Consider the following 12,261-nt stretch of genomic DNA (forward strand, 5'->3'; position numbering starts at 1 on the left):
AGAAAGGATTGGAACGTTGGACAAATAATGAATAAATAAAAGGAGAATTTGTAATTCATCTCAGAGCAGAATTGTCTAGTGGCAGGAGCCCCAGCTTGCAGAGGCAGGCATAATGGAGTCCAGTGGAATCTGCCAAGCAGGGATGGTTGGACCAGACAGTGTACGCCCAGTCCTCTTGGCAGTGCTTGCTGCTCACTAGAATCTTTTGGTTACATCTATTTTCTGAGCTTCGTTCTCTGGTTTCTGTGATCTACCAAAGAACTTGTCCGATTTCTTCCTCTTTTTTTTTTTTTTTTTTTTTTTAATGTAAGTGAGCAAAGTCTGTTTCTATTACTTGCAACCCAGAACTCTGACTGATAAATCATGGTGAATGCTGTTCACTGTGGCTAATGTATTAAAATTCATTCCTTTCCTGGCACCTGTAGTAATTCTCTCTGCAACAGCTTATAGCTCCCCAAATATTATAATCAGTTTTACACCTAAACATCCTTGCACATGATTATCTCTTTGTCTACCTATAAGCACTGCTCTTCCAAAAAATCGCTTCTTACCTCTACTAAAGTCAATTCTATTCTCTATGCTTCTTCCATAGTTCATTAGTAGAATAGTCTCTAAGTTGTGCTACATTTAATAAACATATCCAAACTCTCCGTGGCTTGCCTGCTTTTACAAAGTTCACTGTGAGTCCTACTCGTGGCTAAGGGTCCACCTTGTGGTACCCAGGTAACCTAGGCTACCTTGAACTTGTGAATTCAGGAGAGACTTCCATATTTACCATTGCAGAGGAGTAGAGAAACTGGAGGATCACACGGAGGTTATTACAGCTTTAACCTCAGAGTTCTCCACTTCTATTTGGCCCACATTTAATAGGCCAGGCTCATAGTCACATGGCCTTGGATAACTGCACGGGTGGGGAAGGATAGTTTTCATAATTCTCAGGAAAAAGTGTTACGAGAAGAACCTGATGAATACATGACATTGTGGCGGTCTCATGTATCCTTTTATCCCCTAACTTTCTATATATCACATTGTGTTATATAATTTATTAATTTACAGGTTGGTCAGTTTCTTCACCATACCTTGGACTTTAAGAGTAAGGTCTATTTTTTCCCTTCTGAAGCCTCAGTATTGACTATAATGCTTGGTTCTAAGTAGACACTCTATAAATGCTTATTGGATTTTTAGGATTTACTGAATGAAAGGAGGATGAATGAAAGCTATTTTTCCATAGCAATTTTCTCTGCATTGTATTCCATTATGCAGTATTAGCCACGGTTCACTGAATATTACAGTATCACAGTGGCCTGTTGGGACTTTTGTTTCCACCAATATTGTGGATTAAATTCTTGGGGAGTGGGGTTCCGTTCCTGATACCTAACTCCTGCATGATGTAACAGAAAACACTACAAGTAAAGAGAGCTGTAGAGAGAAGAGAAGTATGAGCTTGAACCTGAGTGATGACTAGAGAAAACACATAAAGGGCAGGATTTATAGGCAGGAACAAATACCAGCATTGCTTCTGAGACACTGAGCCTTTTCCAGATTAGTAAGGAGACTCCTGAACCTGAGCCTGCCATACAAAACTGAAGACTTGGCAGGGGAGGGTTGTGGTCCCATTCTGAGGTCTTTAAGCTCTGGTCATGTCAAAGTCAATCACTCTTTGCAGGACAGCATCCTTCCAGCCAGCCCCCAGAGTTTCCAAATAATACCATCAACCAAGTATGACTCATAATCCAATAACACCAAAGAAATAATGAATAAACCAACTGCATTGAGAATTAAAAGAGACAACCAAAAGTAGATTTAGCCACAAACAACTTGATGGTTACAGTACATGACCTACATCCAGACAGATAATGACTTTCAATTATCCTCCATCAGATGCTCAATGAATTTTTAAATTATGGATTTTTTTTTTGCTGTACGCGGGCCTCTCTGTGTTGTGGCCTCTCCCGTTGCAGAGCACAGGCTCCGGACGCACAGGCCCAGCGGCCATGGCTCACGGGCCCAGCCGCTCCGCGGCACGTGGGATCTTCCCGGACCGGGGCACGAACCCGTGTCCCCTGCATCGGCAGGCGGACTCTCAACCACTGCGCCACCAGGGAAGCCCTGGATGGTTTTTAATAAACGCACAAAACTTTGACACACGTGAGACATTTCATACTTTTTCTCACATTTTTTCCAAATAATTTATGTAAGCATAAAATGAATAAAATATTTAATGTTACTGTCTATATTGACATTTCTCAAACTGAGCAAAGAATTATTAACCTCTTGGTGCACTGCCTTTAATATATATTAGGTGAAGTAATTTAATATAATAAAATTACTTACACTAAAATTTAAATGTCTCTTTTTATATGACTCTAATCATGTTGTCATTTAACTGTATTCATTCCCAACTATAAAGTTCATCTTCATTCCGTTTTTGACAAGTTCTTTGGTAATATTGTTCTATTATTATGAAAGTGATAAGAAAATATTAAAATTCCACAATTTTGAGTTATTACAGTCCCAGCATAATTCCCAGTAAATTTAATTACTATATCATATTCCTTAGAAACGCTCCCTCGCATGGTTGGCTCTTGCCTGGCATTTAGAAACATGGTTTCAAAAGTTTTTCCACCACCCTAACTGAATAAGTGTGCTTAAACAGTTGCAGGTACAAGATGGTTTGTGGGGAACATCTATTTTCCTCTTGGAAGTCTGGAATTTTGACTGGTGCTAACCAGAAGATGCCCATGTAACAGCCCTGACTGAAAAACCCTGGGTACTGAGTCTCTCCTGAGCTTCCCTCATAGACAACATTTCACATGTGTTGTCGCAACTCATTGTTGAAGGACTTAAGCTTGTCTATTGGAAACTTGCTTTTGGTTTCCTCTGAACTTTGCCCCGTGTGCCTTTTCCCTTTGTTGACTCTGCTTTGATTTCTTTTGCTTCTATAAATTGCAGCCATGGGTAGGACTCTATGCTAAATCTTGTGGGTCCTTCTAGCTAATTGACTAAACTGGGAGTGGTTCTGCAGAGTCCTGACACACTGGTAAAGAGTGTTACATATTAGGGTATGTTGTGATTACTTAAAGGGTATGTTGTGATTACTTAAATGTATTTTAAGGAAAATAGGATAGAGATTTAGTCATATTACAAGAGGAAAAGTGAAAATGTGTCATAACTGTAAACATTTAATTTATTCTCTTTCCACCAAGACAGACCTATTTGTGTTGTCTCTAAGTGAATTGTATTATTCATATTAACTAGTATCCTCAAAAGTCCCTTTTCAGGGCCATCCTCATTTGAATGGTTTCCACAGAAAGAATTAAATAGTATGTCACTGTTAGAGTCAACTTCTATTTTTCAGTGTTTATTGCTATGAGTAGTTTTTGTTGGGGAAGTGGAAATTTCCTCCCCACCCCTCCTGAGTCTTTTGGCTGGTCTAATAATTCAATGAACACAAAACAGATTAACGAGAGGAAAAATAAATTAATTCATATGCACAGTGGTCTCACAGAAACGGGACCCCCAAAGTGACCAAAGCAAGCTGTTTACACATCATTTTTAGACAAACAATTATTTGTGGAGATTTAATAAAACAAAAGGGCTTGTGCTTGGGGTAACAAATTAATGAAGAAGTAGCAAAGTTTGTTTATACTGTTTTTTTAACCTTGAATTCCTGAAGTCTGGTGATAAGGACGCTTTCTGTCCTCCTGTTATAGGGAGGATACTTTCACATGGGAGATTTATTTCCTGCTTTCAGGGGAAAAGAGGATGGTCAGAGTCATTCTTTTAATATGTTTTTCACCTGCTGTTTCCTAGGTAATTTTAATTCAAAATGGTCAATATGCCATTGTGGCGTATCTTGGGGTGGCCTGCTCTGAGACCCAACAGTTTCCATGGAAATGATACCCTATGATTGTATACCACTGCCCACTTTAAGCGCTCAGAGGAGAGGTCTACACAGGACCTCAAGGCTTTGAAAAGTGGCATGACATGGTGGTTTGGAATATATGACCTCTTAACTGGATTCAACTGCCTGTTAAAACATAGATTATCAACATTCACTATTTATTAAATCCAGGACTCAAACCAGACTTCAAGTCTCACAGCTTGATATTCAAAATAACCAAGATACAATGAAAAATTACTGAGTACACAAAGAACCAGGAATAGCTCAACTCACATGGAACACATTATAAACAGATGCCAAGGCTGAGGTGACATAGAGGTTGGAATTATCTGAAAAAAAATTTAAAGCGGATATTATAAAGGAGCTGCAGCAAGCAAATATAAACACTCTTGAAACCAATTTAAAAAATGAAAGGCTCAGTAAAGAAAGAAAATATATAAGAACCATACAGAAATTACATGACAGAAAAGCACAATAACAAAAAAAAATTTTTAATCTCCCTATATAAGCACAATAGAATGAAGATAATAGAGGAAAGAGTCAATGAACTTGAAGTTTGTTCAATAGATATTATCCAGTCTAAACAGAGTGAAAACAATAGGGAAAACAAAACAGAGCCTTGGGGCAGTAATAACAAAATGTCTAACCTTCAAGTAATTGGAATGGGGCAGTAATAACAAAATGTCTAACCTTCAAGTAATTGGAAACCCAGAAGGAGAAGAGAAAGATTGTGGTGTTGGGGGAGAGAAATTGAAGAAAAAATGAATGAAAACATCTCAGATTTAGCAAAAGACATACGCTCACAGATGATAGAAGCTCAGTGAACCCCAAATAGTATAACCTCCCACCAAAACTCCTAGCACTTTTATATCTTTTTTTCACTCTTCTCCATTTCTCTTGCCCTTTTCATTCATGCAATTTCTCACTCACAAACTCTTAGCATTCTTCCTCAAATTCCTTACTCAGTCCATCCCACAAATTTTTCTTATTTTCCCTCCATTTTTTTTTTATCATGGAAGCCCAATAAATAGTCCCCCAAAGGCAAAAAGCAAACTCTTTGAGGGCTGAAGAGAGGCAGACATTAAGCTATTGTATTTGTTTCCTACTGCTGCTGTAACAAATTACCACAAACTTAGTGGCTTAAATAATACACATTAATTATCTTACAGTTCTGGAGGGCAGAAGAATCACTGGGCTAAAATCAGTGTGTCAGCAGGGCTGTGATCCTTTGGAGGCTATCTTAGTCTGTCAGGCTGCTATAACCAACTATCCTAGATTGAGTGACCTAAACAACAGAACTTTATTTTCCACAGTTCTGGAGGCTGGAAATTCCAAGATAAAGGTACCAGCCCATTTGTTGTCTCATGAGGACCCACTTCCTGGTACATAGAGGGCAGTCTTCTTGCTGTGTCCTCATGTGGTGGAAGGGGTGAGCGAGCTCTCCAGGGTGCCTTTTATAAAGACACTAATCCCATTCATGAGGATCCCATCCTCATGACCTAATCACCCCAATCTCCTAATAATAGAATCGTGTTGGGGGTAAGAATTTCAACATAGGAATTTTGGGAGAAAAAAACATTCAGAGGCTCTAGGAAAGAATTGATTCCTTGTTTTCTCCAGGTTCTAGACACTGACCACATTCTTTGGTTCACAGCCCTTTTCCATATTAAAAGCCATCAAACCATGTAACTCTAACCTCTGCTTCTGTTATCAAATGTCCTTTGCTGCCTCATCTGCCTCCCTCTTTCCATTATAAGGACTCTTGTGACTACTCTGAACTCACTTGGATAATCCAGGATAATCTCCCCATCTTAATATTCTTAATGTAATGACATTTACAAAGTATCCTTTGCCTTTAAATTTAACATATTCTGGGGATTAGAATGTGGACATCTTTGGGGACCATTATTCCGCCTACCACGGTAGTCAGGGGAAAACCATGAATAGTCAGGTAGAAATGAAAGGTAAAAAATACCAGATTGTAATGATTTTTGTCCTTTTGAATCCTCTTTCAGGCTTTTCTATTTGTCCTTGGCCTTTTGAAATTTCACTGAGACAATACTAGATATAGGCTTGTTTTCATCCATCCTTCTTCCAAGAGTAAAGGCTTTCAATTTAATCTTCATGTCTTTTATATAAATTCTGATGATTATTTCTATCTTTTATTTGCTTATTTACTTCCCTCTGTGTCTCTATTACTTCTGTAATGCCTATTAAAATGGTTTTCAATTTTTTGTGTCTATCATCATTGTTTCTGAACCTTTTTGCCTTATACTTTTTATTCTAATTCTGGGAGAAATATTTGGCTTCATTTTTTCCCACTCACTAATTTTCCTCTTTCTCTGCATGCAATCTAATAATCAACTTTTTTATTCTTTCAAAGAAAACATTTGTATTTTCTATTATCTTTAGCTTCTGCTTTTTTCACCTCACCATCATGTGTGTAAGTTCCTGTTGATTTCCTCTGAGGGTGGTAATTTAATTATATTTTTGTTTCAATTGTGCCCTCTTTTTCCTGTAATAAATTCATCTTTAATACTGTTGCTCTTTGTTATTTTATGTTGTGGTGCTAGGTGTCTTCAATTTCCTATCGATGTTTTATTTATTGGTCATCATTTTATTTGAGGGTTACTGTTCACCAGTCCACAGGTGCTGGAAGTCAGTAGCTATTTGAAATATTGTTCTGTTATCCCTGGGTATTGCTTCTGCATGGGAGCAAACACTTTTGCAACCAAATGTCCAGAACACTGAGGAAAGCCAAGCTGCCCAGCTACTCTGAATTTGCTGTTGAGTCTATAATCCTTGCAATTCCCCTCAGCTCCCTCCAGCTGCTGCTGCAAACATGCCCACCTCCATCACAGCATTCTGTGCATGTTCAGACCTATGATTGGTTTCTTCTTTGCTTGTTCTCTGTTGTTCTGGTCCCATTTGGTTTCTATCTGTGAGAAATTCCTCAAACATTCTGGAATGTTGACAGAACTGTTTATTGTTTTTCCAGTGAGAGATTTATGAGTTAAAAAAATGTATTTTCTCATTTTATGCATTTTTTTATGGTTTAACTTTCACCACATTCCTTTATTCAATACGCCAACATTTTCTCATACTTAAGTTATCGACTTAAATGACTTTCCTCTGGAAGGTTTTGTTTGATTTTTCCAGGTTGGAATGATTCCTCCGTAATCCTCTCCCAAATCAAATGAAATTTCTGCTTCTTCATGTTCATCAGCTTGGTCCTAGTTCAATGTTTTTCCCCTCAGTGGTGACTGACAAGAGAGGATAATTTGGTGTCTCCATTGTTCTCTCTTGTCATCACAAGGATTAATAAAGTACTTGCCACATAATTTTTAGCTTAGTACATAAATTTTCTCAATTTAAAAAATATTTTATTCTTGAAAGCATTTTTTATTCCTGTTTTTTTTTGTGTGTTTTTTTTTGTACGCGGGCCTCTCACTGTTGTGGCCTCTCCCGTTGCGGAGCACAGGCTCCAGATGCGCAAACTCAGCGGCCGTGGCTCACGGGCCCAGCCGCTCCGCGGCATGTGGGATCCTCCCGGACCGGGGCACGAACCCGTGTTCCCTGCATCGGCAGGCGGACTCTCAACCACTGCGCCACCAGGGAAGCCCTTTTGTTCCTCTTTTTAAAGGCAGGTAATTGACCACCACAAAGGATGGGGTTATCACTGTATCAGGAGGACGGTGGAGGAGGCACCGTGTGCCGCAGGGAGCGTGACATCAATAAGCATCTAAACTGTAACTCCTGTCACAATACTTAATATGAATAAGGGAAGTCTAATAATAAGTTAAAGGAAAAGGAACACATGATTCAGTAAATAATGTTGAGATTATTGATTAACAGTTTACAAAGAAATATATTAACACCTTAACATTGTTACATTTAAAACTAAATTTCAGATTAAAATGTTAATATAAAAACAGAGATGAAACAAACTAATATCTATCCAACATCTGTAAAAAGATGACAATCTAAACTTCAAATCTATAAAAGAAAACACAAGGGAAATTGGAATTAGAATTGACCAGACAAAAATTTAAATCATTCATATGAGAAAAAGATAAGTCACAAAAAAGGGGAAAACTTGACTTTGAATTTTGGTTTAATTAACAGATTAAAATAGTCAATATTTAATTTTATTTCAATTTTTCAATAAGAAATTGAATTAAAAACCAAAGAATATCTCTCATCATTCATTCTATTTATTTTCTCAGCTGGGCATATTGAAATCATATAAAAACAAACACCTTAAGTAGAAAACTCCAGAAAAAAAAAAAACTTTGAGTCTCTCAATTTCATTACCAAAGTGCAGTGATTTAATCGGTATTCCATATAAACAATAGATTTGGAAGGAATTTTTTTAAAAGGAAGGATGAATAAATTAGCAAAATTTGGCAATGGACTGGAATCAGAAAATATTTTGAAAAAATATTGACATGATATTTACATTGACAAATGGTTGAAATGAAGTGATTCCATGATTCACGGAGGTGGAGTACTCTACAGTTTCTACTTTAAAATGATAAAACGTTGCAAGATAAAAATGATTTCTCACTTCCTAGTAAATGTGATAAAAACCAGTTAAAATTTTGGCCTTCAGGAAACCAATAGGGGACAAGGTTTTAACCGGACTATGGAGAACACTAATAGTAAGTGAGAGGCCATTCAGGACCTGCTCTTATGCAAGAACAACCCCGTCTATTCCTGTAAAGTAAGTTTGGATGTCAAGACTCAATGTCAAAGGTAGGAGTATTTTATTTTCATGAATGAACATTTTTAAATGAGACACTGGCACCCACTGCTATGTACAATACTTTTTTTTCCCTAAATAAATGAGTTTTCAGTTGAGTTTAGCTGTGTGTAATCATGGCCTGAGCATTAATGCTAGAAAGAGCTACCAAGCGAAGCTGATTAAATCTAATTCTTTGCAGCTTTCTCAGGAGCAAAATTTCATGCTACCGAAAGGTGTACATAGGGTAGTAAGGTAGTGGTGCTGGGATGAGGGAGCAAGGGATAATGGTGTAAGATTTCTCAGGAACGCTTCTGAAATGGTCCAATAACCTTTTCAATGTCTGCTCCCTTGAAACACACTTCCTTCTTGGGCAAAAGAACATACTACAGGAATGAACATTTTCTTTGCTTTCACTGCCTTCGTATTCTTTGTGATAGATCTTGACGCAATGCAACAGAAGGTTTGGTTTTGCACACATAATTGTGTGTGGGTATTTCTATATTTTAATCACCAATTCATTTCAAAATGAAACAATTCACAATATCCTTGGCCTTCGTGTAGGCAATTTTATAACCATATCAAACCCAATTGTGCTCACATAAGTAATGGAATTAATTGGTTACAAAAATGGTGTTGGAGGCTTCCCTGGTGGCGCAGTGGTTGTGAGTCTACCTGCTGATACGGGGGGCGCGGGTTCATGCCCCAGTCCGGGAAGATCCCACATGCCGCGGAGCGGCTGGGCCCGTGAGCCATGGCCGCTGAGCCTGCGCGTCCGGAGCCTGTGCTCCGCAACGGGAGAGGCCACAACAGTGAGAGGCTCGCGTACCGCAAAAAAAAAAAAAAAGAAAAAAAAATGGTGTTAGGTGTTGCAACATGTTTGTTCCAGGCAAATTATTCTGATTAAAAAAATAGTTATTGCAGAAACAAGGAAGAAATTAGAAACTTTAAAATATGTGCAGTGCTGGACTTCCCTGCTGGCACAATGGTTAAGAATCTGCCTGCCAGTGCAGGGGACACGGGTTCGAGCCCTGGTCCGGGAAGATCCCACATGCCAAGGAGCAACTAAGCCCATGCACCACAACTACTGAGCTTGCACTCTAGAGCCCATAAGCCACAACTACTGAGCCCGCATGCCATAACTACTGAAGCCTGCGCACCTAGAGCCCATGCTCCGCAACAAGAGAAGCCACAGCAATGAGAAGCCCACGCACCGCAACCAAGAGTAGCCCCCGCTCGCCACAACTAGAGAGAGCCTGCATGCAGCAATGAAGACCCAACGTAGCCAAAAATTAATTAATTAATTAATTAATTTTAAAAATGCAGTGCAGTAGTCCTAGGCAAAAGAATGAATTAAATAAAGAGTATTTAGACAGCCATCTAAGTTGGCCTTCCTTGGTCTCCCTTTTTGTTTCTCCAAGCATCTCTTTACAGTTAGCCACTGGGTTTTCTTCTTGGTGCTCCAGGGCTTAATGACACTCAGGGTCTGCCTCTGGACTTTACGTGTCCTCACACACACAATAACTATGGCAGGTTTTTCTCATTCCTTCAAAACTAGGAAGGAATAGTGCTAGGTGATTGGCTGGCTGTGGCTGAGAGATCCTCATTAAGTTGTCAGTAACACTTTTGTATCTGCCATCTTTCTGGAGAGAATGACCACAAATTAGGATCACTTCAGTTTCTTTAGTGCAAGGCTGAGTTTTTATTGTGTTTGCTGTTATCACTGTTTTGTTGTTTGTAGGTGGGAGAGGAGGGGATTAATTAAGAAAAATTATAAACATTTAATAGTACATTTCTAGATAGAGGCTTTAAAAGGGTAGTTGTAAAAGACAAAATGCTAGAGTAGCAGAACTATTTGGTTTGCTTGCACAGTATTTAGAAAATAGCAGTTGAATGTCATAAACTAGACGTGGCTTTTGTGGGTCACTGCAGTCCCCTCTAGCCTGCTGGGCATATTTATGTGCAACCCCTAACACAAACCTGTTCTCTCTCATATAAAGACGAGACTTACTTTCTCTCTAGCCTAAAATTTACTGATTTAAAATTTAACAAGAAAGAAAAAAATAAACAAGATAATACATGTCTATAACAAATTGTATCTGGTGAGGACAGGAAGTATGGGACTGCTTTTCTCCAGATGTACTGTCTATATGAATGAAGCTATGTGTAAAACGGACTCTATTTGTTTTTTCTTTTTTTTGCCTTAGTGGAATGTTGATGTGTAGGTAACCTAAAATAATCATTGCAAATAATACTTTGCCATTATTAATTTCCATCTCAGTCTGGTTTGCAACAAGCTTCACTGACTGTCTGTATCCACTCTGACACTTACTTAGAGTCAGGAGTAGGGTGAGGCAAGCAAGGTATCTGGGGCTCAAAATTTAAGGAGGTGATCACACTCAGGTGCCTACCAGGCACACGTCTGGGCCCTGGGAGTGAGTGCCTTCTTAAGTTGTGAGCCCGGGGCTCCTCATTCCTAAGAAGGAATTTAAAGCAATCTTACTTGTGGCAGCCATTACAAACCCATGGTTTAGCCCTGTTAATATATTTTAATCAGCTTAGTTAGATTTGTAATAACTTAACGGAAAGTTCTCAATTACTATACCAAAAATAAGTTCCGTTTATTTAGAAGGGTGAAGGTATGGGGATCTGATGGCTGTTTCTAAACCCACGTCAATAATTGTGTCTCTGGGGTTTTGTTTGTTTGCGAAGGATTTTGTAAGATTCAAGGACACAGGCAGATATTAGTATCCATTCACTTCTCTTCACCTTCTCGGCTCCATAGTAGTCCAAGCCACTATGATCTCTACTAGGATTTCTGCAATATTCCAACTTGTATCCATTGTGGAGGAGAGACCATTCTCCTCAGTGCTTCACAGGACATCGTATACTTCTCTCCCTGTATAAACTACAGATGGATCCCTCTGTCACTTTGGACTCTATCATAGTCAGGAATCCACATTCCCCTGGACAGTACTGGCAGTCGAGGCACTAGTGAGGGGCCGTTGTTAATATGGGGACCAGCGTAGAAGAAATGAGAATTGACTCTATTAGAACATGTTTTTCTTAGGAATTACCAAAACAACCAAGGCAGACAATGTTAGGCTCCCAAAAACTTGGGTTCTGCAGGTAGGGCAATATCCTAGGGAAATTTGAGTATTAATAGTATCATGACCTCATAGGTACCCACATGCTAGTAAGATGAGTTCATATGGGTTACATTGAAAAAACAATTATTCTGAGCAAACTTTATCTCATGATTTACCTTTTGACATGAAGTGCTAAGTGCTTAGAATAATGTAGCTGCTTAATGTTTTGTGAATTTAATTGTTGAAGAGTTTCAACATTTATAAACTACATTGGAAAAAGAAACATTTACAAAATCTACAGGCTCTGTTCATTTGCATGAAACCTGGGGAAAAATCTATTTTTGTCTCTTAACCAGAGACTTATCAGGCACTCATTTTCTCCCAATTCATTGCAAAAATTTGATGACTAAGTAAAACTACCTGTGATAAAAATAATTGCATCTAAAATTATCCTAAAAAATTCAGGTAATCATTAGCAATTAATACTTGAGCACCCCTGGTGTATCACATGCTGGGTATCATGAGCT

The sequence above is a fragment of the Monodon monoceros genome, unplaced genomic scaffold, assembly GCF_005190385.1.
Source record: "Monodon monoceros isolate NGI ecotype Baffin Bay Population unplaced genomic scaffold, NGI_Narwhal_1 Super_Scaffold_17, whole genome shotgun sequence".
Lineage (NCBI taxonomy): Eukaryota > Metazoa > Chordata > Mammalia > Artiodactyla > Monodontidae > Monodon > Monodon monoceros.